Source organism: Lissotriton vulgaris, chromosome 2_1 (assembly GCF_964263255.1).
Source record: "Lissotriton vulgaris chromosome 2_1, aLisVul1.2, whole genome shotgun sequence".
In the NCBI taxonomy this organism is placed as follows: Eukaryota; Metazoa; Chordata; class Amphibia; order Caudata; family Salamandridae; genus Lissotriton; species Lissotriton vulgaris.
In genome coordinates this window covers 1,547,521,933-1,547,540,528 of record NC_141687.1, presented here as the reverse complement: position 1 = coordinate 1,547,540,528, position 18,596 = coordinate 1,547,521,933, and the positions used below count along the sequence as shown (strand labels likewise).

The following is an 18,596-nucleotide window of genomic DNA, read 5'->3' as shown; positions in this document are numbered from 1 at the left end:
CCTCAACATTTAAACACAGTCGAAGCATGATTCTGATAATAACTAGAGTGAGAGCAGGAGAGCAAGATAGAGTGAGCCTTCTTGGGGGTGTTTTAAAGGGATGTTGAGTTGTAGTCTATCTGATAACATCCACATCGGGGCCGGCGGGGAGGGGGGGGTGAGGGGGACCTAGTGGACCTATTAGGTATCAGTCCCATTACATAAGAGTGCCTCTGGGGCCTCTATTAAATTTCTGTTTTTAAAAAAGTGTACTCTACCCATGAGATGTCAGAGCACTATAAATGGTAACAACAATTGACATGTGTGGTATCACTTAGACAGAGCGGCACACAGAATATATAGAGATATTGAGTAGTGCAATAGTACTTCCTATGTTGATAGTGGATTACTTTAAATGAGATATATAACAGGTTGAATTGTGGCTTCCCGTTGGCGCCAATGGAGATACTACAACAGTAGAAAAATGTAATATGGTGTTCTAGTTTTGTAAAATAGTGAGGCACCATAATGAAAAATGGTTTTCACTGCAGTGAATGAGTATGTAGACTTGCCCATTTGGACTACATTCCAATGGTCGATCCAAGATATTATTGCACCCTGCACTACATAGCAACAGCTTCATGGTGTCTGAAATAGTTTATCATTTTTCAAGGAGCGAAAAGTATCTCTATCGAACTTTGATTAGTAAGGACATGTAAAGATGGAGTTCATGCCATATCTCGAGTGATCCAACAACCGCAGCCAGAGCAGAGGTAAAGCTATCGATGTGTAGAAGGAGGAGTCAACTTCTTTTTTTTAAATTATAATTTAGAGTCAAGGTTTTGCCATTTTTCAAAGATATACGTTTGTGCAGAAAAAAGGATAGAAAGACAGCAGAGGTCTTATAATGGATATCCCTGAGAAGAAATCACTGCCATATTGGAAAAAGGCAGCGACTGCCTCCTTCGTTAATATTATTATACGTCCATATGTAAGATTAACAAGACAATAAGACAGACACAGAAGCTGGCCCCTAATAAACTCCTCAGGTGACATGGATATTGTATGAGGTGGTGTTACGAAACCTGAAAGCAACAAAGAAGGAAAACCAGCTCTTGTAGCCACTTGGAGCCTTATCTAAAGTAAGTCTAAAGGAGGTTGCTGACTGGACGGGTCCTTATTGTTGGAAACTCAGTGCTGACAAAATTGAGGTGTTGGTGGTCGGATATACCATGAAACGCAGGACATCAGTCTGTCGACCAGAATCTTTAGGTAGCTGCCCCCAGGCCAAACCAACTATTAAAAATCTGGGCTTCTGGTTGGATGAAAATCTCATTTTTGAGACGTAAGCATATAAACTGGCCTCCACATGTTTTGGTATCATGAGAATACTTTTAGAGACCTCCTCTCACCGCCCTCTCGGAAGAGTATGGCACAGGCACGGATTCTTTCCTGGTTAGATTACGGAAATTACCTCTACCAGGGATGCCCGCTCCACATGTTGAAGTGACTACAGGTGATCTAAAATACAGCAATAAAACTGTTACTGAAGATACCGAGGTATCAATTGATATCCGGGTATTTGGCTTCCTTGCACTGGTTTCCAGTTAAAAATGGAATTCTATTTAAATTGCTATGTATTGCCCACTGAGCTAAGGCCCTCAAATTCTTTTCATCTTGTTTTGCCCTTACTTGCCCAAGAGATCGTCGAGATAATCCTTCCTAAAGTAGCCGAAATACCAACAGTGCAGAAAGTAAGGAGTGGAGGTAGATCTTTCTTCTTCCTCACAGCAAAAGTATGGAATGATTTACCTACTAGGTTGAGGATGACTGAGGTAGAAGGTTGGTTCAGGAAACTATTTAGAACCTGGCTGTTTGGTGATTAAGACTTAAAAGTGCTCCGGTGCTTTTAGCACAGAACCCCCGGGATAGTAGCCATCTGCTATACAAGTACATCTGAATTGAATTAAATTAACTCTACCCTGAAACACATGGGGTTTCAAGGACCTTGATAATACTGTGATAAGTTATGGTGTTGAATGGCAAGCTAGCCAGCAACGTATTTCTTCACAACTTTGCCAAGCACAACTTTGCGTCTGGTTGTGGTTTACAAAATTGGTTGGGGATCATGGGGACGTATCTTGAACAGGAAGTTATCAGGGAAGAAAGAGAAATGCTCATAATAATAATGCAGAATAGTTATAAAAAAAATTTATAATGGAAACGGAGATGATCTTATCTTGGAAGAATATGTTTTTTAATGAATTTGGAAAGATGAGGGCAGTGGGGTGTTCGTGATTGAGTAGGATTGTAGTGCGGACAGAATTAAACAATTTCACTGGTCAAAGTAGTTAAGGTATTCTCAGCATGTGCAGTTTGACTGAGACAAATGTGGTTTAAGTGGTTGTTTAGAATTACATTTTGCCAAGCTGAATAAGTTATTTTGGTTGGTTCAGTGCTTCGCTAATCTTGAATTGATGATACTGAGCTATATAGCAAAGTTAACTTTACGCTTGTCATCCTCTCAAGCAACTTTAATCGTCAAAAGGGTTTTGATGGATCTCCATTGTCTCTCGAATATTGGAGTATTGTTTTTTTTCTAAAATAGACAATTAAGAAAATTCTGTATTGTTTTTTTTATCAGTAAGCTTTTTCTTATTGATATTGCAGTTGTATCAACAGCTTTTTGTCTTGCATGACATCAATTTGAAACTGTGCATTCAAACACAGAGTAATAACTGTGCTGCAAAGATGTTGGCTAGTACCTGCGCCATAACGATTATGTCCACATTCAAAAGATCTTTTCAGTACAGACAGACAGTGTGTTCTAGCAAGAAGGAAGACTGCATGCAAATATTACAGGGCTAATGCAGCGCACAGACCTATTCGATTCCTGGTGCTAAATTTTTCCTGTTTCAGGTTATAATGGCATAAGCTTTTCGGGAGTTTCAGACCAGCTGTAGGACAGCATGCCCTAATTTACATCAAAGTCTCCTCTCTAAATGTGGAATGTATTCAGCATATGTTCTGTGATCTAGTTGGTGAGATATGCAATACATTCTACATTTTTTTCCAGGCCAGTGTGATGCGATGTATTAACAGTAAACCGGTGCTTTTTGTCTGTCATTCTAGATAGCATGTGGAGCTAAAATACCTAAGACAACTTGAGACTGCTTTCAGAGCCAATACACTGAGGTTAAAAGGAAATCTAGACTTAAGTTTATTTATAAAGTTTTATATCGCGCGAACATGATTCCGAAGGATATCAGAGTGCTTCACAATTAAGGATGGTCAGGCAGGCAACAAGTCTATGGTACCTCCAATGATTGTGTGGGGTACATTTGCTGATCAGCATTCAGGCAGACCCCTTTTTTATGCACCTTGTGGATAGGAAGGTAGTCAAAGTATCTCTCAACGGGCTCAGATTGGGTGAAGTTCTTCCTCTAACCAGCTGTGATGTGAAGCATGTGTGTTTATTCCGGGAGATAGGAGCATGCAGTTTCCAAAAGCACACGTTGAAAAGAGATAGTAACATTGAATGTCTGATGGAAATAAGTTAATACATAGGGGAAGCTATCACAAATTCCTCAAAGCAGATTACTGTGCAATTCAAGTCCTATACACTCAGCATAATAATACAGGGCAGTATTGTTATAGAAGCTTGTGGTGTGGGGATGAGAAGCAGAAGCTAATCATAAAATACTATATATTTTCGATAATTTATGCACAGGATGAAGGAAGAATGAGGTTTTGCCTGTAAGCTGCAGGAGGCATGACTCCAGATCCAATAACGTTTGTGAACAAAGCTAACTTTACACCCATGTCTTTGACAGTTTGGGAGGAATCGGTGACGATGGGGTGCCTTTTGGCATTGCATCCATTTAAGAGTGCACTGGTCATGGAATTATAAATGAGTTCTTTTGCTGGAAGTGAGCTTGACAGTGCCACAGATCCCAGTAGTGAGAATGAAACATGCTGGGGAACCCAGGCTGGATTCAAATATCTGGAAGATGAGTACAGGCAAAAATCAAGAGCCATCTTTTTTCTTAACTGCAGCAACCCTTCTTTTCTGTTTATTTAGAGAATAGGTAGGAATCTGATGCGATGGAGCTCTGAGCGGCACAGATGGAGAAGAAAGTGCAGTCTGTATTTTCAAGACTGATTGAGGTAGAGCAGATCTTTGAAAGTACCAAGGGAAATGATTTCTGTAAGAGCTGTATAAAATAGTTGAGTGTGTTTTGCTCTCTAGTGTGACAATGTGGGCCTAGATTAGAAGCATTAGGTTAGTTTGAGAATGATTTGCCATATTGCCCAGATCAATTGTTTCACACCTGACTTCTGTTTTCTTCCAGTCGACTCAACAATCTGCAAGACAACTGGAGGAGGGGAAAAATTTTGCTTGATGTTCAACGCTACACGGTTGTATGTCTCTATATCAATAACACACACATAAAATGACAAATGAGGTGATACTTTAATAAACTATATGTAGGACACAATACTTTTGTCAGACAAGGTCATGCTATTCTGGTCCCATACCACTGAGGCGCACCATAGTAGAAAGAGGGAGAACCCAAACTGCACCGCCCTCATATAGTTAAGAGTGTCTACTGCCTCCTGTAAAGAGTCAATGACTAGACTTATGGTTGGTGGCAGGTGATTGGTAATAGTGGGACACTGGACTTTTTTTACTCGCAACCTTAGTAAGAAAGTAGGCTAACTGGCCTTCACTCTGTAAAATTCAGTCTCCAATAAGTAAAGTCGTTGCCTGGTTAGCAAAAGCTACATAATCCAGACGTATCGGAGGAGCAGAAATGCTTCCCCAGGCTACAAAGTGTGATCATGAGCCTGTAGTGTAAATGAACCACCTGGAACAGGAGGAAAACCTGTATCTGCTGAGATCAGGATCTTGAGAGATAAAGAATGTTCCTCTTGATTTCAGGTCTTTGGATAGTGTCCCATTGGCGGCAGTCTGTCACCCTGAACAATGAACTGTTAGAACTTTGCTCCATGCTCTAACCATTCCTGAGAAACACACGTTTGAGGTCAAGACAGGCAGTCAATCAAGATTCACAATTCCAACTGGTAATACCTACGTCCACTTTGACACCAAGTCTATTGGTGTCTTGAACAACTGAAAACCTTCATGTGTTAGTATGCGTGTGTGAGTGCGAGAGAGCGTACATGTGTGCCTGTGTGGAAAGAGAGAGAGCGTGCGTGTGTGTGTGTGTGTGTGTGTGTGTGCGTGTGTGTGCGTGTGCGTGTGTGTGTGTAAGAGAGAGGGGGGAGAGGGAGAGAGAGCATGCATGTGTGCGTGCATGCGTGTGTGAGGGAGCGAGAGAGAGCTTGTATGCGTGAAAGAGAGAGAGAGAGTTGTAGGGAGAGCGGGTACATCCAATCAATGAGAGGAAAGGCACCCGCGGCACTGATTCTCATGCAATCTTTTCGTGTTTTAGGTATTTCAAATGCTGTGTTTTTCGGACCTCTGTAATATACACACGAGGGACAAGCGGGGAGTAGAGCAGGAAAAGGTGTAAGGGAACGCATACACACCACCCTAGCCTTTCACAACCGCACCCACTGCTGACTCCGCAGCTGCAGGAGAATCATCAACAGGCACCAGCCCCGAGCAGCTTCAATGAATGATGCACCACCACTGCTGGAGACTTGACAGGGAGCAAAGGCCTGCCTGCTGTCAAGCCATGGCCCTATTGAAAGCAGAGAGCACCAATGAATGCCTTACCGTGCATAGCAGAAGTCAAAAGTGCTTCGACACTCGCACACTGCCACCACCACGCCACTAGTGCTGGAGGCCCAAAAGGGAGCAAAGGGGTCCTTGTATCATACCACAGTGAAGCTAAAAGCACCAGTGAAGGTCTTACTGTAACTACCCCCACCACACCACCAGTGCTAGAGGCCTGGCAGGGAGCAAGGGGTCCTTGTATCATTATAAAAGCACCAATGAATGACTTAAAGTGCGTAGCAGGAATCAATGGTGCTTTGGCACTACACACTAAAGAAAGAGAGAGAATGCATGTGTGCGTGAGTGCCTGTGTGTGTGTGTGTGCGAGGGGGGAGAGAGAAAGAGTGTGCATGTGTATGTGTGGGGGTGAGAGAGCGAGAGCGCGTATGTCAGTGGGTGTGTGTGAGAGAAAGAGAGAGTGCATGTGTTTGTGCATGTGTGTGTGTGTGAGAGTGAGAGAATGTGCATGTGTGCGTGTCTGTGTGTGTGTGAGAGAGAGAGAGAGACTGCTTGTGTGTGTGAAAAAGGGAGAGACAGGGTGCATGTGTGCGTGCCTGTGTGTGTGTGTGTGTGTGAGAGAGAGGGGGCGAGGGAGAGAGAGAGAGAGCGTGCATGTGTGTGTGCGTGCATGCATGTGAGAGAGAGAGAGAGAGAGCTTGTGTGCGTGAAAGAGAGAGAGAGATGATTCTGCATGGCAGACCATGTTGGGTAAACCACAGCAACCCTCGAACCACTGTAGGCATGTGTTTCGTGGAAAACAGGAATACGAGTCCAACTTGAGGTTTGTAGGCGTGTGTAGGGCACCCTGCCATTCCAGAACAGTAGACTGGGTGTTAACTGTGATACCGGTACGAGGAGTAGATACAAAATGTTATTCACTTTTTGATTAATGGAGTTTTATAAAGCGCTAAGTCATGTTATTAAGGTGACTTCCGCGTAGTTCGTGGTAATTATGGCACAGAATCTGGTCAGACCACGAGCTACAGAAGAATGGGAGTTCCAATAAGCCCTCGGTGCCCTAAAAAGGGAAATTAACCCTGGCCCCAAATTAAATTTTAATTTAACTGTTTTTGAAAGTTAAGAACGTACACAGCATCAAAAGGCTGGCCGAGAAGGGAGGGGGGAATGCGAGGAGCCAAAATGAAACTGACAAAAAAGGGAGGAGGGAGATGCGAGCAGTGCATCAAAAGGCTGGCCAAGAAGGGAGGGGGGAATGCAAGGAGCCAAAATGAAACTGACAAACAGAGCTCAACGTTTCCACGAGGTAGCGAGGCAGCGAGGCAGCTGAGCGGCAGCGGCAGCGGCGTGTTACTCAAGCCGGACTTTCTGATAGGAGCCGAGCCGAACCGAGCTGTTGTGGCTGGGTTGAGGCTGGGTTGAGGCCACGATCCGGAGGAGCTACAGGCGCTGCTCCCTTGCTTGTCCGCCCGACTTCCCGACTTCCCGCTGCCCGCTTTCAGTCCTGTGCCGGTGCCGGTGCTTGTGCGGAGATAAGCGCAGGAGAAGCGCCTGGCGGCAGGGGAGCCAGCATCAGCCGGGAGCCCCGAGCTATCAGGGGCCAGGGCACGGAATACTTAATCTAGCCTCGCCAGCCCTTGCCAGCCCTCCGCTAGCTCCACCAAAACCAGCCCCACCCAGCCGTGCAGTGCGGCGGTGGATAGGGGGCTCCAGTAGCAGAAGCAGCCGGTAGCGTGAGCCATCGTTGGTCCCTCTGCCTTTCCGCGTGGAAAATCCAGTAACCTGCTATACCCTGCTGTATCCTGCCCTCCTCCCCCGTGCAGTGAGGTGTGGGGCACGGGGGGTGTGAGCGCAGGAGGCCGTAAGAGCCCGCAGCCTCCTTGGTAGCTGCGCTGGGCGGAAAACGGGAGCGGCCCGATAGCGGCGGGAGCTGCCGCGAGGCTCTCTGCAAGCAGCTTGGGCAGCTGGAGGTGGGTGCCCTGAGACAGTCCGGAAGGCAGAAATCCGGTTTGGTTGGGGGCAGAGCTACGGCGGGGAACCGCGCAGTGCCAGCGCCAGCACCAGAGGAACTAAGCAGATTGGACCAGCAGGACAGAGCCAAATTTCTAACATTGCTACTGGACCGGCTCGGAGGCAAAACGTTGGGAAAAAAAGTAGAAATCATGGAGAAACACCAGGCGATTAACAAGACATCAATGTGATAATAAGGCGGAGTTTGTAGTCGACAGCAGCAGTGTGGAAGGAGCAGGCGGCAGAGGTGACTCGAGTGACTCGCGCGGATTTTGGAGCGAGCGAGCAACCAACAAGGCAAACAAGGCAGCCGCATCAGCAAGAGCAAAAGAGTGGCAGAAAAAGGAGCAGAGAGTTCGGGAGAGAACCCGGTCGCGGGCCGCGGACGCGGTCCAGGGACGTAGACTGCGCGGTCAGACAATCAAGGTGGAGGCAGAAGGAGGAGCCGTGCGGATTGATTGACATAGCCGCACAGAGTGCAGCCACGCAGTGTATGCCATCGCAGTCACCCCTGAAGAGGGAACCAGAAAACCGTCCTCCTACAACTCAGTTCCTGTACCAAAGCAGCAGCTGAGCCGGATCTGTGTTCAGTCAAAAGAGCCCCAAGCCAAGACCATTCCGGTGCAATGAGATCTGGAAAAGAAAGAAAGTACACTGCACCCAAGCGAAGGAAGCCCATGCAATTAGACGCAGCTGGGGTTCAGGGCCACGCCAAGCACACACCAAAACCCCAAAAACCTAAAAGCCTAACCCTACGGGACTATTTTAGATACCTCCATCAAAAACTGCGGAATTAATACAATTATTAGAGCAACACCCGCAAACTTTGGAGGTAACCACTTCTACAACCTCAGACCATCCAGGGTTCGACCGCCAAGTACCAGCGCAAAATTGGGTATTCAACACGATGCCAGCAAAAAAGCCACCAAAGGTCTATATCTTTGGGTCTACTTGTACTACTCATAACAGGGAAAATACCCAAACCTTTTCAACCAGGCAAGCCCTTCACATCTCCGGCAGATGACAATGGGCTTGCCCACCTACCGCAATTACAGTTGGAAGACATTATGTGTCCAATAGTGGCTTCCCCTTTGCTGCAACAACTTTCACAACTTCCCGTCACTAGACCGGTGTCCTTGATCCCGTCTAAGCCACCCACGGGCTTTCCTCAGCAAACAACGACAGTGCAAATCCACGGGCAAGCTAGGCCAGCGCAATCCAATGGTAGTCACCCACCTTCAAACTCGCCAACCTCACCAATACCAGAAATACTAACAGCATCAACAGACTTGAGTCCTTTACACAAGTTATTTTCGCCTCCTGGCCAAACAAGGACTCCAAGCCAAAGTCAATCAGCGCAGCTGGCAGCAAACGACCAACCCATGTCAGATCTGTCCCTCTTCTTCAAGACCACCCCAAATTCCCCAAGCCCGAGCCTCTCCCCGAATGAAAAACCTAATACAGAAGAGGGCACTACGACTAGTGTTTGGCCACAATTATTGCAGACCCTCCAACAAACTGTGACCGCACTCAATTACCATTCAGTAAAACTAGAGGTGCAGGTAGACTTACTAAATACCCTGGCACTTTTTACGTCAGGGATTGACGGCAAATTAGACAAACTGAACTCGCTAATTCTAAGGGCGCAAGCATCCGCGAACTTTGATCAACCAAAGTGCTGTTGCTCCCCAATTATTGACTCCCTCTCCCTGCTCCCAGATTGCCTTTCCACCATCATCAGGGAAGTAAAGCAGCTGAGGGGAGGAAACGTGTCAGCCAAACTGCAACTCCCTAAACATCAAGAACTGGACAAACCACCGGAGGACTTTGGAAATAAAAATGTAAAAACAAAGGAAGAAGAAGCGGATATTACAGGAACAATAAACTGCCTTCCATCGATGAACGGTCACCCTCAGAACGTTTCAATAAAACCGATTTTGACGGCTGAAAACGGCACCCTCCCGTCACCAACTGGGCTAAGATTCCAGCATGCCAAATCTGAGGATGGACGAAACAACAGCTCTGCTTCTTCACCCGCTCCATCAGTCCCGGCCCCCCCCCTCCCCGGGCCTATTCCTCCCTGCAGCAAGAGAGAGCGCAAACGTCAACGCAAAGTAAGAAATAAACTCAGGGCTAATTCCAACCTGGCCCATCAGAATCTCTTCCCCATTTTTTCGATAGCCGAAAATAAAAAATCCTCTATAGAATCCAGCACAGTGGAACCAACAACAAATGCAACAATAACCTCGAACGGAGCCACTGGGGATCTACCCACTCAAGAACTGGCGAGGAGTCCTCAGAGTCAAAGAACATCAACAACTGCCCCGGCAACGATAGCAGAGTGTAGCGATCCTGCAACAAGTACAAGGGTGAGTCCAGTCAGGTCAAGTATCACCGGGCAAGAGTCAGCGGCAGGAAAATGTTGGCCTTTAACGGCTCTCCCCCTTTCTGGGAATGAAAACACAACACCAAACCAAGTTTTACTAAAACCATCTGCAATGACCTAGCTACCCGGATTAGTCACACTCCACAATTAAAACGGGTTCCCCTCCGACCACCACAGCAGTTACACAAAAGCAGATCAGATGCAACAATCGAAAAACCGATCCTCAGACCCACAAGCGCACCAGAGCTGCGAAGCGACGACCTATCGTGTCATCGGATTTTACTAGCACGGAGTACAAATCCAAGGGGCGGCATGATATCCTTAACAGATCAAATCTGCTGAAATTAGTGGAAGGCATACCGGAGCTGGTAGGTCTGGACATGAACAGCATTGAATCCATTGAATTCCTTCCCCCACAAGGAAACCAACCCTCTGAGGTCACTGTTGTAACTTTCGTACAGGTAGGCTGGGTAGGAGCCTTTCTCAAACATAAGGCCACACTGCGGAACTGGGGAATTAGAGTGTACCCTTACTCGACGCCAGGGTATCCAATCACGCTGCTATCCAGAGCAACCACACCCAGCAAGCCGGCCCTCACCAAAAACACAGAGCATGGGAGGCCGTTCTCTGTTCTAAAAAATGCCTCAGGGTCGGATACAGAACTTAAATGTCCCGAAGCAGCAGAGAAAAAAAAATCCAGACCATGTCTGGGGATGGCTACCAGCAGTATTGGCCTCAAAACACCCAAACTGACCATCGGCGGCAGGAACACCAGCAGAAACATACAATCCATCAAAATCACTCCTCCCGGCAGGGGCACAACAGCACAATGTGGTTAGTAGCAAGGGGGAGCTACTTCTTTCACTGTGCTCATGGAATATTAGCGGCCTACATCAAAAAACCTTAAACAAAGACACCATGTCTTTCCTGGGGGAACATGTGGCAATTGCCCTACAGGAAACCTGGGAACTAGAGGGCCGCCCTATAGGAGGATTTATTGAATATCGGAAACCGGCACTTAGGGACAGCCGCTTCGGCCACCCCAAAGGCGGGCTTGTCCACATACATATCCAATAACCTAAAAGGCGAATTCAGTCAACTTTACTTGAAAGAAGACTGGCTACTGGGGGTCAAAATTAATCTACGGAGCAGACAGCGATTGCTCTTACTTATAAATGTGTACATCAACCCTAACACCCGCACAAAAAAAGACCACCTGGCTAGACTCTGTGAACTTATGAATGATATAGCCACAGAATATCCTAACTCGGACCGCATTATCACAGGGGACTTTATAACACAAACCTATTTCAGGGGAACATAGCAGACTCAGAAGGACCCAACATGACCAGCATTATTGAGGCTGTCTCCCAATCCAAACCTCCTGTGCAAGTTTCCAATTTATTAGGCGAGGTCACCGTGATGAGACTTTACAACGCAGGGTACCTGGTGGTGAACGGAAGATCGGCCAGCGACTCATCTCCAAACTGGACCTGGTCAAATGGAAGAACAAATTCCTATCTGGACTTTACCATCTGCAATTCGGAATTCCTGTTTAATCTGGATAGCTTCTCCGTCCTGACAAGGTCCGAAAGTGACCATAGGCCATTGGTTATCTCCTTCACCACAAATTTAGTTCTCCACAAAAAGGCACCATCTACCTACAAAGGAATATATTCCGATAACTTAAAACGCCTGAAATGGAGCGAGTCTAACTGCCAGAGCATCTTAAAAACAAGCAAGGATTTCATCATGTGTGTTCCAGACCAAGCGGTTTCCCCAACAACAATATGGTCGCAGCTATGCGTACATCTGATCAGAACTTACCCAGTGACAAGGCAGGGCCCAAACCGCATCCCACCAGTAGGAGCAACAGCACTCCCCATTTTAAAAATACAAAAAAGAACGAGAAGTATCGCACTGAGGTGGCTATTAAAATTTCCAGAGAACAGCAGCTGCCTAGTTACATATCGTCATGCCCAAAAAGCACTTAGGAGGGCAGTTACCCAAGAGAAAAAGTCCCAGGAATCTCAATTCTGGGTCAAACTGGTATGGGAAAGCAAGCAAAAGAACTCAAAGAAATTTTGGTCACTCGTCAACTGCACTGATCGAAACATAACATCCTTTGGATCAGCGAACATTCAGGAAGCAGACTGGATCACATACTTAACAGAGCATTTCCAGGCACAAGATCACCCTGACCGCCCAGGATTAACTTGGGTTTCTGACACTGGCACGGGCAAAGCATCGAATCTCCCACCCGATTCAATGCAGGGGCTTACCTCACCCGATGAATTGTCTGAAGAAAGAGTAGTTAAAGCACTGATGAAAGGGAGACAAGACGGAGCACCGGGCCCGAATGGCCTGCCACAAAGGCTATTCAAGTCCGATGTCCCTTTCTGGTCCACGGTGCAATCAAATCTCTTTAATTACACCTTGAGCTCTCAAACAATTCCGGATTCTTGGAGAGGTGCCATCATCCATCCCGTTTATAAAGCTGGAGCACGAGGCAACCCGAACAATTACAGATTAATCGCCCTGCTGGATATAGAGGCAAAGCACTTTGCAGGCCTCATTTTGGAGGATCTCAGACAATGGGCAAAGGACAACAATCTGATTCCTCGGAATCAAACAGGGTTCATTGCCAAATCAGGTACAATGACAAACTTATTGACAATCTCCACCATCATTGACAAAGCCCTTACAAACTCCAGGCCGATTTTTTGCTTTGTCGACTTCAAAGCAGCATTTGACAGGGTGCCCAGGGCTGCTCTGTGGCAAAAATTGAGGCAGTGGGGAATCCCAGACAATATCCTGAATCCAATCATTCTGCTTTATTCCAATACATGGGTTCGAGTGAAGTTAGGGTCTGGCTCGCATCTCTCCTGGAAAATCTCGACCTTTCGTGGTGTCAAACAGGGATGCGTGCTGGCCCCCCTCCTCGTCAACCTATTTATTGCTGACCTATCAAGCTCTCTAGAGAAGGTAATCAGCCATCCACCAAAAGTAGGAGGTACGGCATTATGCAATCTCTTATATGCCGACGACTTGGCACTGTTCAGTCTCACCAGAGTGGGGCTACAAAGACTCCTTAATGCCTTAATGCAATACACGGCCAACAACCAGCTAGAAATCAACATGAAAAAAACCATGGTTGTTCCGTTTGGTAAAAAACGCTACAGTGGAGGAGGCTGGACAATAGATAAAGAAAACCTCTCAATCGGCCAATCTTACAAATACTTAGGGGTCCATTTGGACTCCAGGGGCAGTTTCACCAAACAGAACACTGTGATTGCAGCCAAGGCTACAGCGTTAATGGTATCCTTGGCTGAGCTATCAAGGAGACTCTCAGGCCCCACTGTCTTGCCTTTACTGGAAGTGCTCAGAGCAAAGATCAGGCCCACACTTTCGTATGGCATAGAGATCTTTAAGGGTAAAATGAACAATACCTTAAATAAACTAACAACTAAACTCTATAAGAAATTGCTTCACCTGCCGAGTTCTTCCTCGCCAGCACAGGTCAGACTAGAGCTGGGCTTAATTAACTATGAAGCCTCAAACGTTGGCTCATATCTTAACCTGACCCACAAATTAAGACAGACAGAACGTGGTACCTTGGAATTCCTAGTTTGGAACGAAATCAGTGTGAGCAATCCGGGGGGATCATTCAGCCGCCTCCTAAATGACCACATTCAACAAATGTCTGCTGCGGATCTCTGGGCTCTTTATCCAAGCCAGACGGTTTTCAAAAATACAATTAAAAAAGGTATAAGATTGAAATCACTGATCATGGACAAAGCTCTTTTGCGAAACGCAGTCATGCCTGGGCAGTAGCCATCTCTTATAAACGACTATCCCCGGCCAATTACCTTTTGACAACATTTTCTTATCATCTAAAGCGATGCCTGATCGCCCTCAGACTAGGAGGCTGGCGTTTCCTTCAAAATCTCCCAGTATGGCGTCGAAAAAGGGTCGATCTAATGTGTAGAGGGTGTGGGGCAGCAAATGAAACTTTTTTGCACGTGCTTTGCATATGCCCTTTCTTTATCCTCCAACGCAGAAGCCTACTCAGGCCAGAATGGAACAGGCTGGGAGTGCGGACTTGTAGGCACGCCATTATTGCTGCTCTGTCCTTAGAGAACACTGTTTTAAATATAAAATTGGCCAAATTCGTTCAGTAAGCTTACAGTCTTTTAGAAAAATTGGAAATGGCTAATACCTTGCTGATAACTGTGTAGAATGATATGTATTTTAACCTCATCAACATTGTCCGGGAGTGCTAATTTTTAAATCTGACACGTTGCAGCAAGCACAGATTAGAAGGCCAAATTTTATTTTGTTTTCTTCTAACTCTTATTAACCTGTAAAATTGTACTTAATGTGCTGGAAGAATCTTTTAAAGATATGCTTTTATTATCTAAATAAAGAAATTATGTTAACAGAAACTGACAAAAAAGGGAGGGGGAATGCAAGGAGCAGAGGAGCCAAAATAAAACACACGGGAAAAAAAAGGATCCGCAAGCTGAGCAGCATAAGTCTCAGCAATTTGGATTAAATGCCTAGTGTGAAGTACAGGCAAATGCAACTAATGAAAAGGGAGGCGGGAGAAGCCAGCAGAGCATCAAAGGGCTGGGCGAGAAGGGAGGGTGGGAATGCGAGGAGCCAAGGACCCAGAATTAAAGTGACGAAAAAAAAGGGGGTGGAGGGAAATGCAAGCAGCGCTTCAAAGGGATGGGCTAAAAGGGAGGGGAGAATGCAAGGAGAAAAGGAGCCTTAATAAGCATGAGAAATTCCATAAGGCATATCTGCTCAAGCGGGCGCCCACGCACATGCACTGCAAGCTGTAGCCGGCACATTTTTTGGGTAGCATTTTTTGAAGCCCTTCTTAAGGTCTGGCCAGATCAGCGCAAACGCTTTGTCAGGCTCGACATTAAAAAAACAATAGGTGCTAAAATATGTATTTATTGGTTTGACATGCTACTTGTTTCATTTTCAAATAACATTGAGCCCAATGGCCAAAGTCATCCTATGTCTGTCAACATACAAGTTAATCAGGCATATATAAGAGAAACATACAATATAGAAAAGAATTTCTGTAATATGTCTGGCTCTCTTGTTCAGTGGCACTTGTTCTGGATGCAAACTCAACAGATTTTTTTAGGTTACAACTTTCTAGCTTAGTTACCAGTGGTGCAAAAAGCATCCATTCAATGGGTCTAGATACATCAAGAACCTCATTCGACATCTGCAGCAGGTGTTTGGGCAAAGTCACAGTGGTTCGCAAAGATAACTGACTGTCCTATTTTAGAAAAGGTCTCAATACAGGGGCTAAGTATTTATGTAGCAGCTTTAAACATCAGTATTCACATACACCATTATTCCATATGATTAGGGTTTTTGTTTGAGGAAAAATGAACTATCCATTGTTTGCCATAATATTTATTATAAAAAGAAATATCCGATATGTCTGCAATGAATCTCAAATATAACAGAACATGGGCCACAGACACAAACATGTATAACTTGCATAATCAGATAGATGGAGCTAAAACCTACTGGATACACCATGTTTTTAAATGTCTTATCAATGTTCACCAAGAAGAGGTCATGTCAGTATTCACCGAGGAGTGCTCAGCTAGTACCACATTTTATGTTCTATGATTAGTTGATTATCACAATTTGTTAGTGGGAAGGATCTCCTGAACAGAGAGAGAAAATATTTCACACAAAAAAGAATGTTTTATTACAGGCCCTGAAGAAAAGAAGTAAGTATTATCTAGTTTCAGAGACACCAGAAGTCGACCAAAAATAAGGCATGAATTAGAAAATACCAGCCTTGATGAAGATGTCAACCAGGGGTCGAACTTAAAATGGGGATGACTCCTATTTTAGTAAAAAGCAACAGAAAGAATGAAAGTTCACATATAGCCACTAATTTGGCTATTCACCACATTCAAATTTCTTTCAGCACATTTTTCTTTATTGTAAAATCTTTTTTTCTGTTCCCTCTCTTAATAAGGACTCTTTTCTTACTATCAACAAGCAATACTTTTTAAACGGACAGGCAGAAGGCTGACTCGCATTGGGCAACTTCTTAGCTTTTTTTTCCTTCCCAATTTGTTTGGTTCACTACAATTGCTCGCTTTTTGAACAGTAGGAATGTCAAGATTATTTACAACAGGCACTTAAGGTAAAAAAAAAACTCAAAGAAGACCAATCTGAATCTTAAAATATGGGCTTCTCCTTGGAGTAATCTGCCCAATTATGGGCTTCTCCCCGGACTAATTTGCCTATTACCTCCAAGGAAAACAATATTAACACCATTGCTAACATCACCCTAATTACACTTTGCACTTCTAATACATCAATTCTTGACAGATCTTTAGGTTTACATTTTGCAACATCATGAAATTGGCCGGAGTACATACATCTCATTTTGACTGAGTATTGAAATACTTAATGATATATGTGCCATACCATGCAAGCCTTTAGTTTCTTGAAAGTCTCATGCAAGAAGTCAAGATACAGTTTATTGCCAGTCAGTGACTGAAAACGTTCTTAAGGAGGTGTCATACTATTTTTAGGAACCCTTTGAGCGAAACTCACTTTCTCCTAAATTATCAAAAAGATTCTCAAGTTTATCTTAAAATTAGGTAGACAGGTATACAAAACACCCAATGCACATTCAGAACACTTTCATAGCTTTCCAAGGTTCCAATTTAAAATAGCAAAATCAAAAAAAAAACAGGAAGGAAAATGCTACTTACCAGTATGCATCTGTTCTTGGCATGCAGGGCTGCTGACATTCATATCTTAGCATAGATCACCTCCTAGTGTTGGGTCCGGATGATTGCACCTTGCTGTCTTGGAAGAGTCTTCGAAGTATCACGGGATAGGTGACTCCTCCCTTGGACTACAGTGCGCATGGGCATCCACTCCATCTTTAGATTGTTTTTGGCCATTGTGGCAAAGATGGAGCATAGAAAAGTAAAATATGGCCATGTAAAGAAAATCCTGTAGCTGCGGCAGGCCCCGGGGAGGAGGGTGGGCGATATGAATGTCAGCAGCCCTACATGCCAAGAACAGATGCATACAGGTAAGTAGCATTTTCCGTTTGAGGCATGTGGGCTGCTGAATTCATATCTTAGCATAGACTGTATAGCAGTATCTTCTCTAGCGGTGGACGTCTGCCCCAGCTGCAGCAGTTTGAAAAAGAGTTTTGAGGACAGCTTGGCCTAAAGCAGCTTGCTGCTTTGATTGCACATCTACACAATAGTGTTTAGTGAAAGTGTGTATGGTAGACCATGTAGATGCTCTACCGATGTCTTCTAGTGGAATGTTTCCTAGGAAAGCCATGGATGCCCTCATTTTGCGCATAGAGTGTGCTCTTAGGGGAACTGTTTGAGTGCGTTTAGCTTTGTGGTAGCATATTTGGATGCATTTAACTATCCATCTGGCTATTCCTGATTTTGAGATGGGGTTACATTTGTGTTGTGGTGAAAAAGCGACGAACAGTTGCTTTGTTTTCCTTACTGGTTTAGTTCTGTCAACATAATATAATAGAGCTCTTCTTACATCTAGTGTATGTAAGGCTCTCTTAGCTACTGACTGCTTGTTTTGGAGGAAAACGGGCCATTCTAAGGACTGATTGATATGGAAAGTGGATATGACCTTTGGCAGGAACTTCGGGTTAGTACGTAGTACTACTTTATTGGCATGTATTTGCATGAAATGTTCCTGAATTGTTAGAGCCTGTAACTCACTTACTCGTCTGAGTGAAGTGATGGCAATTAAAAATGTCACCTTCCATGTTAGAAATTGCAATACACATGAGTGGAGTGGTTCAAAAGGATGTCCCATAAGTCTGGTAAGTACTATATTTAAGTTCCAGATTGGTGAAGGTGGATGCTTTGGAGGGATTATCCTTTTAAGCTCTTCCATGAAAGCTTTGATTGGTGGAACTCTGAACAGAGACAGGTGTCTGTTTTGGAGGTATGCTGCTATAGCTGCAAGATGTAGTCTTATAGAAGTGTATGCTAAATTGCATCTTTGTAGATGCAACAGGTAACAAATACTGTTTTGTATGGAAGCGTCTAATGGATTGATTTGGCTATTATTGGAATACATTACAAATCTTTTCCATTTGGCTGCATAGCATGCTCTAGTAGTTGGTCGTCTTGCCTCTTTGATAATGTTCATACAATCAGGAGGCAAGTTGAGATATCCAAATTCTAAGACTTCAGGAGCCAGATCGCTAGTTTCAGTTGATTTGGATCTGGGTGCCTGATTTCTCCATGGTTCTGAGTTAGAAGATGTGGCGACAGACGCAGTCTTTGATGTGGAACCACGGAGGGTTCTAGGAATGTTGTGTACCATGGTTGTCTCGCCCATGTTGGAGCAACCAGGATCATTGTCAGTGACTGCTGACGTAGTTTGCGTGACACTAGCGGAATCAGTGGGGCTGGTGGTAAAGCGTACGCAAATCTGCCGGACCAGTTCATCTATATCGCATTGCCCTGT

The 18,596-nt window shown here is 44.9% G+C and overlaps 1 protein-coding gene across 1 annotated transcript in view; it reads right to left on the bottom strand.

The window, feature by feature from the left end:
* Positions 1 to 18,596, bottom strand: part of LOC147732881 (protein mono-ADP-ribosyltransferase PARP14-like) — a 1,341,877-nt gene that overhangs the window by 995,975 nt on the left and 327,306 nt on the right. The gene's annotated exons all lie outside the window — the stretch shown is intronic.